Raw genomic sequence first — 10,733 nt, forward strand, 5'->3', positions numbered from 1 at the left:
CTAGTGGTACAGTGGTGAACAAAGTAAACACGGTTTCTACACCAAGGTTTCTACACTTCTGGTGCAAGACCGGAAAAAAAAAAAGAGAGAGAGAGAGAATTAAATTTTAACATCCAAGACTTTGTTATTGGGTTAAGTTCACTGTGCTTGGCTGCTGCTTCTGCTTGGGTGAGTTCTTGTGTGTGAAGCCTGTCAACTCTCAGGAAAATAGGCTCTGACAGCCTGCCTTACCAAGTGGAGCCCTATTCTTCCCCACCCCACTGCTATGTTGACCTACTGGGGCCTAGTGCAAGAGATTAACCCTTGCTGTGCTAGATGTGTCTAATATTTTTCCAACACTCAATGACAACCAAAGGAAGGAAAAAAAAAAAAGCACCATCTCTCCTGAAAAGCTTCCCTCATCCCACACATGGTTCTCAAATTCCCAGGAGCAATACTGAGTGGTAAAGAGACTGGCTGGGTGCCTGGGAATACCCCTAAAATATAAGAGAAGGCCAGGAGTTTGCTAATCCCGAGGAATTGGGGGACACTGGCGAAGTGGGAAACTCTTAGAGAAAGTGAACGGAAAGAGGGCTTGGGGAGAGGAAGGCTGAAGAAGGAGGTATGGTGAGAAACTAAGAGAGGTCTGGCAGGGACATTCTCTGTTGGCTGAGAGAAACTCCACGCGGAGACGGGCCAAAGGCCAGGGGAGCCGTGCATGGCAGGGACTCTGACTATTTGGATTTGGGCCCTGAAGCCCTTGAGTACCAACCTTCCTTGGGGTTTTCTGTGTGTGAAAAGGCTCCCCAACCCCCAAATGGCACATAAAGATGTGTTCTTGCTTTTGTGAGACTACAGGGTGAGGAAAGGCTCTCAGGGAGAATATCCTGGAAGAGAAACAGTAAGGCTGAGCCCCACCTGCCTCTCATCCTAGCCTCGGTCTTTCCCACTAAAGCCACGAGTGACAGACACACCCAGGAGCCAAAGATGAGGAGTGTATTTTCCAGGGAAACTCAGCTGAGGCTCCAGCTCATCCTGACCATCATCCAAGAGTGAACAACAGCCTGGAATTTTAGCTTCCTGTCCAGGAAAAACCAGATACATGTTATTTATTTTTTAACCATTAAGAGTTCTGATTCCTTTATTTGCCTTATTTTTGATTGGTTCTATGGCTCAGAACACAGAAACTTTCAGTTCCTCCCTCTGTTAAGTGTGTATCAATCTGTAAACACACAGTTGAGAAGATGCTAATTAATGGGACTGTGTATTCTGTTAGCAAGTGAGGAGTCCTTTCGTAATTTAAATAATTTTACTCTGTCAGTAGGATATCCTGGAGCTGATGTTATAAAGTCAGTTTAATCATTTAAAAGGCTGATCCCATTATGGGAGGGTAGATCTCTGCAGAGAAGTTTCCTCCCCACCTCCCACCTTCATTCTCCCCTTTTATCGCCCCCACCTCCCATGCAGTGTTTTCACGGAGAACATGTGTCATGCCTTGCTTGAGATGGATATCTGCTTAGACTTGTGGAATGCCTCCAGAAGGTGGCTAATACCCTATACCCGGCCACTGGTTGTGGGCAGAGGAGAAGTTTGAATGCCATCATTCAGGGATATGATATGAACTTCAAGCCTCAACTGATGATCACATGGTTGTGTAGTGGTGGGAGACCATTTATCTGATGAACAGAGGGACTCAGGGAGGCAGGTGCCCAGAACAGAAGATGCCCCCATGGGCCACTTTGTCGGTGTATCACTATCATCCTCCAGCTATGGCAGGCCATTATGAAGTCCTCATCAGTGGTTTCCCAAGAGTCTAGGTGAGAAGTGCCCGGGCACACCCCTCCCTTCTAGGTGAATGTGTCATAGATGGAAATATAGTTTATGGCACGATGTCTAAAATTAGGCTAGTAGGAGCCCTAGTGACGTAGTGGTTAAGAGCTTGGCTGCTAACCAAAAGGTCAACAGTTCAAATCCACCAGCCACTCCTTGGAAACTCTAAGGGGCAGTTCTACTCTGTCCTCTAGGGTCACTGTGAGTTAGAACTGACTCGATAGCACCTAACAACAACAGGAGTCTCAGGTTGTCATTTTGGTACCTTGTATAAGACATGGGAGTCTCTTGGAAGAGATTGATGGTAGAACTTAGCACGTGTGTGAGCTTCCTTTAATTAAAACATTGTCAGTTCCCCTCCCACCACCACCTCTGAGCCTTCAGGACCCCCACTTTGTTGGCAGCTCCGAATCCCAAGAAGGCAGTAAGAGTCTGCTGTTTGCACTTGGGTTAGTTCCACCCATGGCTAAAGAGCTGTGAGGTTCATGGTGGAGATCTCCAAGAGATCCAGAAAGTGTGATGGGTTATCCATCCATCTGCTAGTATTTTCATGGTGTGTGCATGACTTAGAACTAGAAGAACATAAAAAATAGCCTTATAATTGCACCCCTGGCTGGAATCTCACTTCCCGTTCATTCCATCCTTTATAGCAATATGCAAATCTGATCATGCCCAGGCTCAAATTTTATTAACACTCTCCAGAGCCTACTGGATAAGTTCCAAACCCTTTGGCATGGCAGGCAAGTCCTTTCAAGAAAGCCTGTCCGATCTCATGAAAGTCTTTTGTAGAAGAAACTTTTGGTGCCCACAAGACAGCCACCCCCTTCTTCCTTGTGGGCAAAAAGTTTACAAAATTTGTTTGTTTATTGTTTCAGTGCCTTCCCTACCATATATTCAGAGAAGTGGTCCCTTCCCTGTCCAAAAAAAAAAAAAAAGGAAGTATAATTATGATTGGTCTAAGCCAGCCCTGCCACTTCCATTTCTCTTGCCATAATGGGTTCAGGAGTGGGGCTCCAGGACCAATGAGATCTTAAGGAAAGTCTGCTGGTCGCTTCTGGGAGAGGTGTTTTGCCTCTCTGTGTGGTTGTTGAGGATGTGATGGCTATAGCTGTGGCAGCCAACCAACGTCTATGGGAATGAATCCGAACACACTGAGGGTGGCAGAGCAGAAAGATGGGAAGAAGTTGGGTCCTTGATGACATCACCCACCCACCAAATTAACCCAGAACCTCCCAGAGCTTTTGTTTAAGCTACTTTTCTGGTACTTGCAGCCATAAGCATTGTGACTGATCAACCTGCTCAATGTCATCTTTTGCAATTCACCTTTTCCTTCCTTCTTCTTGAAACCTGTGAGTAGTCTCTCTCACACCTCCAAGGTCTCGCACATGCAGTTCCATTGCCTGGAATGCTCTCTTCCTGCTTTTCTGCCTAGAAAACTTTGTTCATCCTTCATGTCTTGCTCAGGTGTGACCTCCCCTGTGTGTGTTGGTGTGTATGTGGCCGGGGAGGAGTGGGGAGGGCCTCTTACCACTGGTAGCAGATGAAAGTCTGGGCTCCTTACTTAATCTTCTCGGATACCACCCTGGGAGGAGGTAGCAAAGGGCGCCTTGTTACAGCCAGTGTTGGTGGAAGCCTAGGTTCCTCACTTCAGGGTTGGGGTGAAGCTGAATTCTTTTCATGGTGTTTAGCTAGGATAAACCAAAAACAAACAAACAAACAAGCTGAGTTGATTCCAACTCATAGCGACCCTAGAACAGAATAGAACTGCCTTATAGAGTTTCCAAGGAGTGCCTGGTGGATTCAAAGTGCTGACCTTTTGGTTAGCAGCTGTAGCACTTAACCACCCTGCCACCAGGGTTTTAGCTAGGATAGGGGGGTTCTAAATTCCTTGCACTGAATCTTAAGGGTAAGGGAGATTTCTCTTTAAGTAGGGATTCCATCACTGGAGGTTTCCTTTGCAGCACAAGTTTAGTTCTAGCCCTAGAACTTGAGTAATGTGTGAGCCCTTTTGAAAGGAAAACCGTTCTCCTGGACTTGACTGAAATTGTTTTATAACTTAAATGTGTGCAAAAATAGGTAACTCTAAACGCCTTACACTTCAGTATTTAAACAATTATAAAACCAAAACAAAGTAGCAAATACATACAAACAAAAGTAGAAAGGCAAATAAATGCAAATAACATGAATTTAATATTATTGACAATAATAGTGTTGTTTTTCTGAAATGAAGTTGCTGCTGGCAGCATGAACACATACCTGCTACCCAATGCATGCATGATATTCCACTGTGTGCTCAGTGATGACTCAGTTCTCCCCCTACTTGTGTTTATCTGAATTACTGAGAAATCTTTGTTAGTACAGGTCTCCTGGCCTTCACTTGGTACAGATGCAACTGTTCTTTTCTTGTTAGCCCAAGACAAAGAAGTGCTAACGTGGCCATCAAAAACCAAAAGTACCAAGCCCGTTGCCTTCGAGTCAATTCTGACTCATAATGACCTTATAGGACAGAGGAGAAATGCCCCATAGAGCTCCCAGGGTGTAACTAGTGGATTCAAACTGCTGACATTTTGGTTAGTAGCCACAGTACTTAACCACTACGCCACCAAGGCTCCTGGCCACAAGCAGGTAAACATAAGCACAAATGCAAGCACTCACATCACAGGGCAGGGATCAGTTACATATGATCTAGAACATGCTGTAAGCTTGTATGATACAAAAAATTACCAATGAAATGAAAACATGGAATTTAATAATTTTCACAGGGCATTCCTGGGTCCTCAGGAGCCCAGGGTCTCACTTGAGAAACACTATCCTAGCATATGTCCGAGGTTCCTGGGTGGTGCAAACGGTTTGCACTCAGCTACTAACCGAAATGTTGGTGGTTTGAGCCCACCCAGCAGCACCGTGGAACAAAGGCCTAGCCAGCTGCTTTCATAAAGATGACAGCCAAGAAAACGCTATGGAGCAGTTCTACAGTGTCATACATGGCGTTGCCATGATCCAGGGACCGACTCAACAATAAATTTTCTGACCTTGGCTTCCAGTGTGACCCTGAGCAAATCATCTGCCATTTTGGACCTCTGTGCATTCATTTATACACAAACAAGAATGATTTGGGCCAGCAGTATTCTTGGGAGATGAAGGCAGTCACAGGAGTTAAAGATAGTGTCTGATGGTCTTTAGGCACTATAAAGGAAGGGATAAGATTTTATTACAGACGCCTAGAATTAGAAAAATAGTAGTGCCTAAGATGCTTAGTCTAGCTTTGGCTTTGGAGTAGAAAAGACTCTGGTTTGAATTTCAGATCTGCCAATTACTATGTATGTGTCTGTGGGCAAGTTATTTGACTTCTCTAACCCTCAGTTTTTGCCCCTGTTAAGTGGGGATATTTCAAAATGTCACATCACAGAGCTGCTGTGAGAGCCAAATGAGATGAGCCTGGTCAGTGCTGAGAGCAGAGCCAGACACACAGCAGGCTCGGTGATGGGTAGCCAGTCAGTGGGCCTTAACAGGAAGAGGCCAAGGGGCTGCTGAGAGCTCCCTGGACTTTCAGTAAAGAACAACAGAAAAGAGAAAGTGAAGATTCTAAGATTCTGTCTATAAATGACAATAACTCTGGTATATGAATATTGGGATATTTTGCCCTAATCAGCCCCATAACCACTCTAAGCTTACTTCTCCCTCCCCACCTGCCCCTCTGGTGCTCTTCCACACCCATGCTTAATCTCTTTCCCTGGAGGCTCCTAAATTAGTATTGGTCACCTGTTCAGGGCACGCCCCCCAGTGGACTTCCTGTTCATTGCAGGGACCATGAGGCCCAAAAAAGACTCCAGATGGTTGAGCTCTATGAAAGGTGGGGTTCCAGAGGGAAGCAGGGTTCCAGAGGTTCAGTATCCCCAGTCCTAGCCCCTTCTCCCTTTCCCTCCTTTTTGGATGAGTGAGGTAGAGGAACCTAGGAACGGTCTTGGGTGGCAAGTGGCAACTTGCCACAGATCTAAGGCAAGTTACAACCTCTCTGGGCCTGGTTTCCTTTTTATAAAAAAACCCTGCCCTGCCCAGCTCAGATGACCGGGAGGAGACAATTAAGTGATAGGTGGAAACACTGGGACAATTCCTAGCATGTGGATTGCTTTCCTGTAGGATTGCACCATTTCCTCATGGCTTTCCTGGCTGGTGAAACCCTTGTGGTGTAGTGGTTAAAAGTTATGGCTGCTAACCAAAAGGTTGGCAGTTCAAATCCACGAGGTGCTCTTTGGAAACTCTATGGGGCAGTTCTACTCTGTCCTTTAGGGTCACTATGAGTCAGAATTGACTCGAAGTCACTGGGTTTGGGTTTTCTGGTGTTTTTCCTGGCTGGGGGCTAAGAGTGAAACACCAGGGGGGTGAGGGCAGGATAAAGCTGGGATTAATTCCTTTCACCCTCAGTTTCTCCTCAGTCTAATAATAATAAAAACAAACACTTACTGAGTGCTGATTATGTGCCCAAAACCAAAAAACCAAACCCAGTGCTGTTGAGTTGATTCCGACTCATAGCGACCCTATAGGACAGAGTGGAACTGCCCCATAGAGTTTCCAAGGAGCGCCTGGCGGATTTGAACTGCTGAACCTTTGGTTGGCAGCCGTAGCACTTAACCACTATGCCACCAGGGTTTCCGATTATGTGCCAGGCACTGTTTAAAAGCATTTCATCCCACAAGAGTCCTCTGAAGGGTTTTATTGTTGCTGTTAGCTGCTGTTGGAGTCAGCCCCCAACTCATGAGAACCCCATGCACAGCAGAAGGAAACACTGCTCGCTTGTGCATCATCCCCATGACCAGTTGCTGAAACCTTTTCGGCATCACAGCAATGCGCAAGTCACCACCGACAGTCAGGCGGTAGCTGTGCATGAGTTGCACTGGCTGGGAATCAAACCCTGGACTCCCACATGGAAGGCAAGAATTCTGCCACTAAACCACAAATAACCTCATACGAAGGATTTTATAGATGAGGAAACAGAAACCCAGAGATTCAAAGCCACCCAGATAGATGACTAGTGGTGGAGCCAGGTGGCTTGGCTTTGGAACCCCACCCCTTAGCCATTGTGGCTCACATTACATCCATCGCAGTGCTGCCAGAAACCACTTTTAAAATATCATAAACCTAATCACTCCATTTCTAAGCTCAAAATGCTAAGGTTCTTCCTCCTGGCCTTCAGAATAAGCCAAACTATAGCACGAGATTCCAAACCTACCTTTCTGGGGTTACCCTCCAGAACAGAACCCCACCTTCCAGTCACAACTGCATTTTCATGTAACCATATTCACTCCTCCCTGCCTTTCCTCTCTCAGCTTCCTCAGCCAGGAATGTCTTTCCCTCACCTCTGCAAAATCTTAGCCTGACTTAAGCCCAGATCAAGCTCCAACTCACCCTTGAGTTCTTCCTTCATCTTGCCTCCTTCTCCATCTGGCTTACCTCTCCTCTGTATTCTCACAGCCCCTTCCAGCTCTGCCTATGGCATGGCTTTATCATGCCTTTTACTAAAAAAAAAAAAAACCAAAACCAAACCCATTGTCCTCAAGTCAATTCTAATACACAGTGACCCTGTGGGACTGTATAACTGCCCCACAGGGTTTCCAGGGAGTAACTGGTAGATTTGAACTGTGACCTTTTAGTTAGCAGCCAAGCTCTTAACCACTGCACCACCAGGGCTCCTGTCTTTTATCACATACATATATGCATCTGACATGCCCTCTAGACTATAAATGCCCGGGGGACAGGGAATGGGTCATATTTCCTAAAGTATCTTTCATAGCTTTTAATGTCAGCATCCTGCCCTGGGCAAACCCATAGTAGTAACTCTGTGTGGAATGAATTGGGAAGTGGAATTCAGAATGACACAGAGGGAGATCATGTTAGCGTCATTTGGATGGTTGCTTCCAACAGATGCGTCTTTACTTTATCTCATATTAGGAGTCTCTGGGTGGTGCAAATGGTTAATGTGCTCCATTCCTAACCAAAAGTTTGGAGATTCAAGTCCACCCAGCGACACCTTGACCATTGAAAGCCCTATGGAGTACAGTTCTACTCTGATGTACATGGGGTCTCCATGAGTTGGAGCCAACTGGAAAGCAACTGGAATATCGTATTATCATCCCCACAGACTCAGGGACAGTATTATTATCTCCATTTTATAGGCAAGGGAACTTGGCGGGGGGGTGTACGATTCTGCCAAGATCAGCCAGAGGGTGAGTGGCATTTCGATCCTCACCTCTCGGAAGGCAAGACCTTGCTTTCTCCCTTTCCCATTTGGTACTTTGCTTCCTTTCACATGGTGATTAAAGGCACCTTTAATACTCCTCTCCCATTCACCCCCTTCAATCCAAACCAGAGTCACCAGGGCACAAAAGTCCTGGGTAGAGGAAGCGTATTGACAGAGACCCAGAAGGAGTTCTCCCAAGGACCACCACTAGTCATTTTTAATCTGTTTCCTCCCTCAAGTCTCTCGTGCCTCTCTGTTCAGGACTCACTCCTTCAGCAGGGCCAAAGCCCGCCACCGCCTAAAGCTCTCACCACAGCCAGCTAAGGCCGCTTTCTCTCCACTCGGCCCGCTTCATCTCCCTTTGTCTGGGTTGTCTTTGTCTGTCGTCTCCCTTTGGTTCTGTTCGCAGCCTTCTGCCTCCCCTCCCTTTCTCCGCGGCCAGTCTGCTCCCTCCCTCTCTGCGGGGGCCGGGAGGCTTGGCGGAGGGGAGCCGGCTGGGTTGCCATGGTCACGGCGAAGCCAGCCGCAGCTGGCCCGGGCAGCTGCTCCGCGGCCCCGGGGCCCTGGACGCGCGGACAAAGCCCGGCGGCCTCGGCAGCCCCAGGCCTGGAACCCCAAAGGCCCGAGGCCGGGGACAACCGAACCCAAGTGAACCCCGAGCTGGAGGTGAGGGGGAGGAAGCCCAAGCTGAATTGGAAGGGCAGGAGTGGGGACTGCAGCCGGGCCCTCCCCTCGTGGGGTGGGACCAGGTCCTGGCTGGAGGCACAGTGGGTGGGAGGAGGGGAACGGGCTGAAAGCGCGGCCCCAACTGTATTCCCCAACCTCCCCCTCCTCCCCTCCGTGCCAAGAACTGGAAGCTAGTTTGTCCCCAGAGGGAGGGCTGGGGCTCTGTGTCCGGATGCCCAGAAACAAGGTTTGATTCAGTCCTGGGCCTTCTGGTCTGTTGCAGTTGCCCCCTTCCTTTCTCAGCCTCTTTTACATCTCATCTCTCAGCTCCCTAGTTTTAACCTCTGTGCCTCAGTCTCCCTCTTCTTTCCCCATCTCTGTTTCACTCTAACTCCATTTTCTCCCTTTGCCCTTGTTCTTGGCCCCTTCGATCATCTGCTCACTTCTCAGGTCTCCTTGGGTTCCTGTCACCCTCTCTGAGGTTTTTGTCATCCCCCCATCCCCTCTGTGTCTGCTCCAGTTCACTCACTTGGTCCAGCCCTTCTCTCCCCCAACCCCACTCTCCCTCCTTGAGCCCCTCATCTCCCACCTTTGCTGTGTGTGCCCCTGTCATCCTCCCTTTCCTCTCTGACCCCATTTTCCTCAGCCTCAGTCTCCCTCTACCTCTTACCTCCTTCTGGATTTCACCACCATTTCCCCCACCTGGCCATCTGCTTCCCCTCCCTCCTCTGGTCCCTGGTCCCTTCTTTCTCCATCCCCAGGCTATCCACAGCTGAGCTCTTGTATCATCTTTCTTCCAGACTACATCCCTTTTTCTTCCTTGCACTCCTAGGCCTCAGTTTCCCATTTGTACTCAATGCTATCAGTCTGACTCATGCCCAGAGCCTTGTCCAGTCCCCCCACCCCACCAGCCCTTTCTGGCTGTCCCCAGCTGCTGACCCTGCACTTCCCCTCAGGCAGCTGTACCTCAGGGAAGGGGTATTAGCTAGTGTTGGGGGCCCATCTGGTCCATTCTCCCTTCACTGGGCTCCCTGCGCGGCTGGGTGGTCTGTGGGCTTGAGCGGCTCTCTCTACGTGCCTCTCTGCACATTTTCTCAGCTGTTTCCCCTCCTTTTCTTCCTGGGCAGCCAGAGGCCATTGGCGGGAAGGGGTGGGGAGCCATGGATGGGGGATGGGCAGAGGGTCCTTTGGGGGTTCAGGAGGACATGGGGCTTCTGGGGTTGGGAGTGAAGCAAGAGATGTGAGATGGGTTCCGGGGTCACGGATGGTTGGATGGGCACGCTTGGTAGTTGGCGCTGCTCTGGGAGCCCCTGGGTGGCTGGGATTTCCCTCCCTGGCCCCTGGGAATCTCGGCTCGGCTCGGAGCCCCGCATTCCAGCCCGCTCCAGCCCCCTTTCCGCTGTCACTTGACTCCGCTGGGCCCCAGCCCTGCATACCTCCCACTCCTCCAGTCCTTGGCTGGGGCGAGGTGGGCATCACCAACCAGGAATTTCTCTTGGGGGAGTAAGAAGTGGGGGCAAAGGTTTCGGGACTTTTTGGCTTCTTCCCATCTCCCTAGTGGACCCCTCTGTCTGGCGCGCCATGCCACCTGGCTGGGGCTGTCGAAGGCCTGGGGTGTGGAATGTCCCACTGGGGTGTGAAGGACTTCGCTCCATTCCTGAGGCGTCTGGCGGCCGCTTGGCCTTGCCGGCCTGCCCAGGGCTCCCACAGAGCACAGCTCCAGGAAGGCGGGCCCCGAGTGTCCGCCCAGGTGAGGTTACTTGGGAAGCCTTGGCCACACCCACGGCCTGGCTCCACCCCCGGCCCTGCCTCTCCGGGGCCCAGACTCCCCAGCGGCGGTCTTCCGAGGGGTAAGAGCTCTGGAGGAACCCTGGGGCTTTGGTGGGAGGGGAAGGCCAGGAAGAGGGAATTCCCTGAACCACCGTGGGGCTATCTGTTAGCGGGTCCCGTAGCAGTTGGAGCGTTCTTGGGTTTGTGTGTTGCCGGTGGGTTGAAGTTCCTGTCCTTGTGCCTTGGCCTC

The sequence above is a fragment of the Loxodonta africana genome, chromosome 1 (genome assembly GCF_030014295.1).
Source record: "Loxodonta africana isolate mLoxAfr1 chromosome 1, mLoxAfr1.hap2, whole genome shotgun sequence".
Classification (NCBI taxonomy): domain Eukaryota; kingdom Metazoa; phylum Chordata; class Mammalia; order Proboscidea; family Elephantidae; genus Loxodonta; species Loxodonta africana.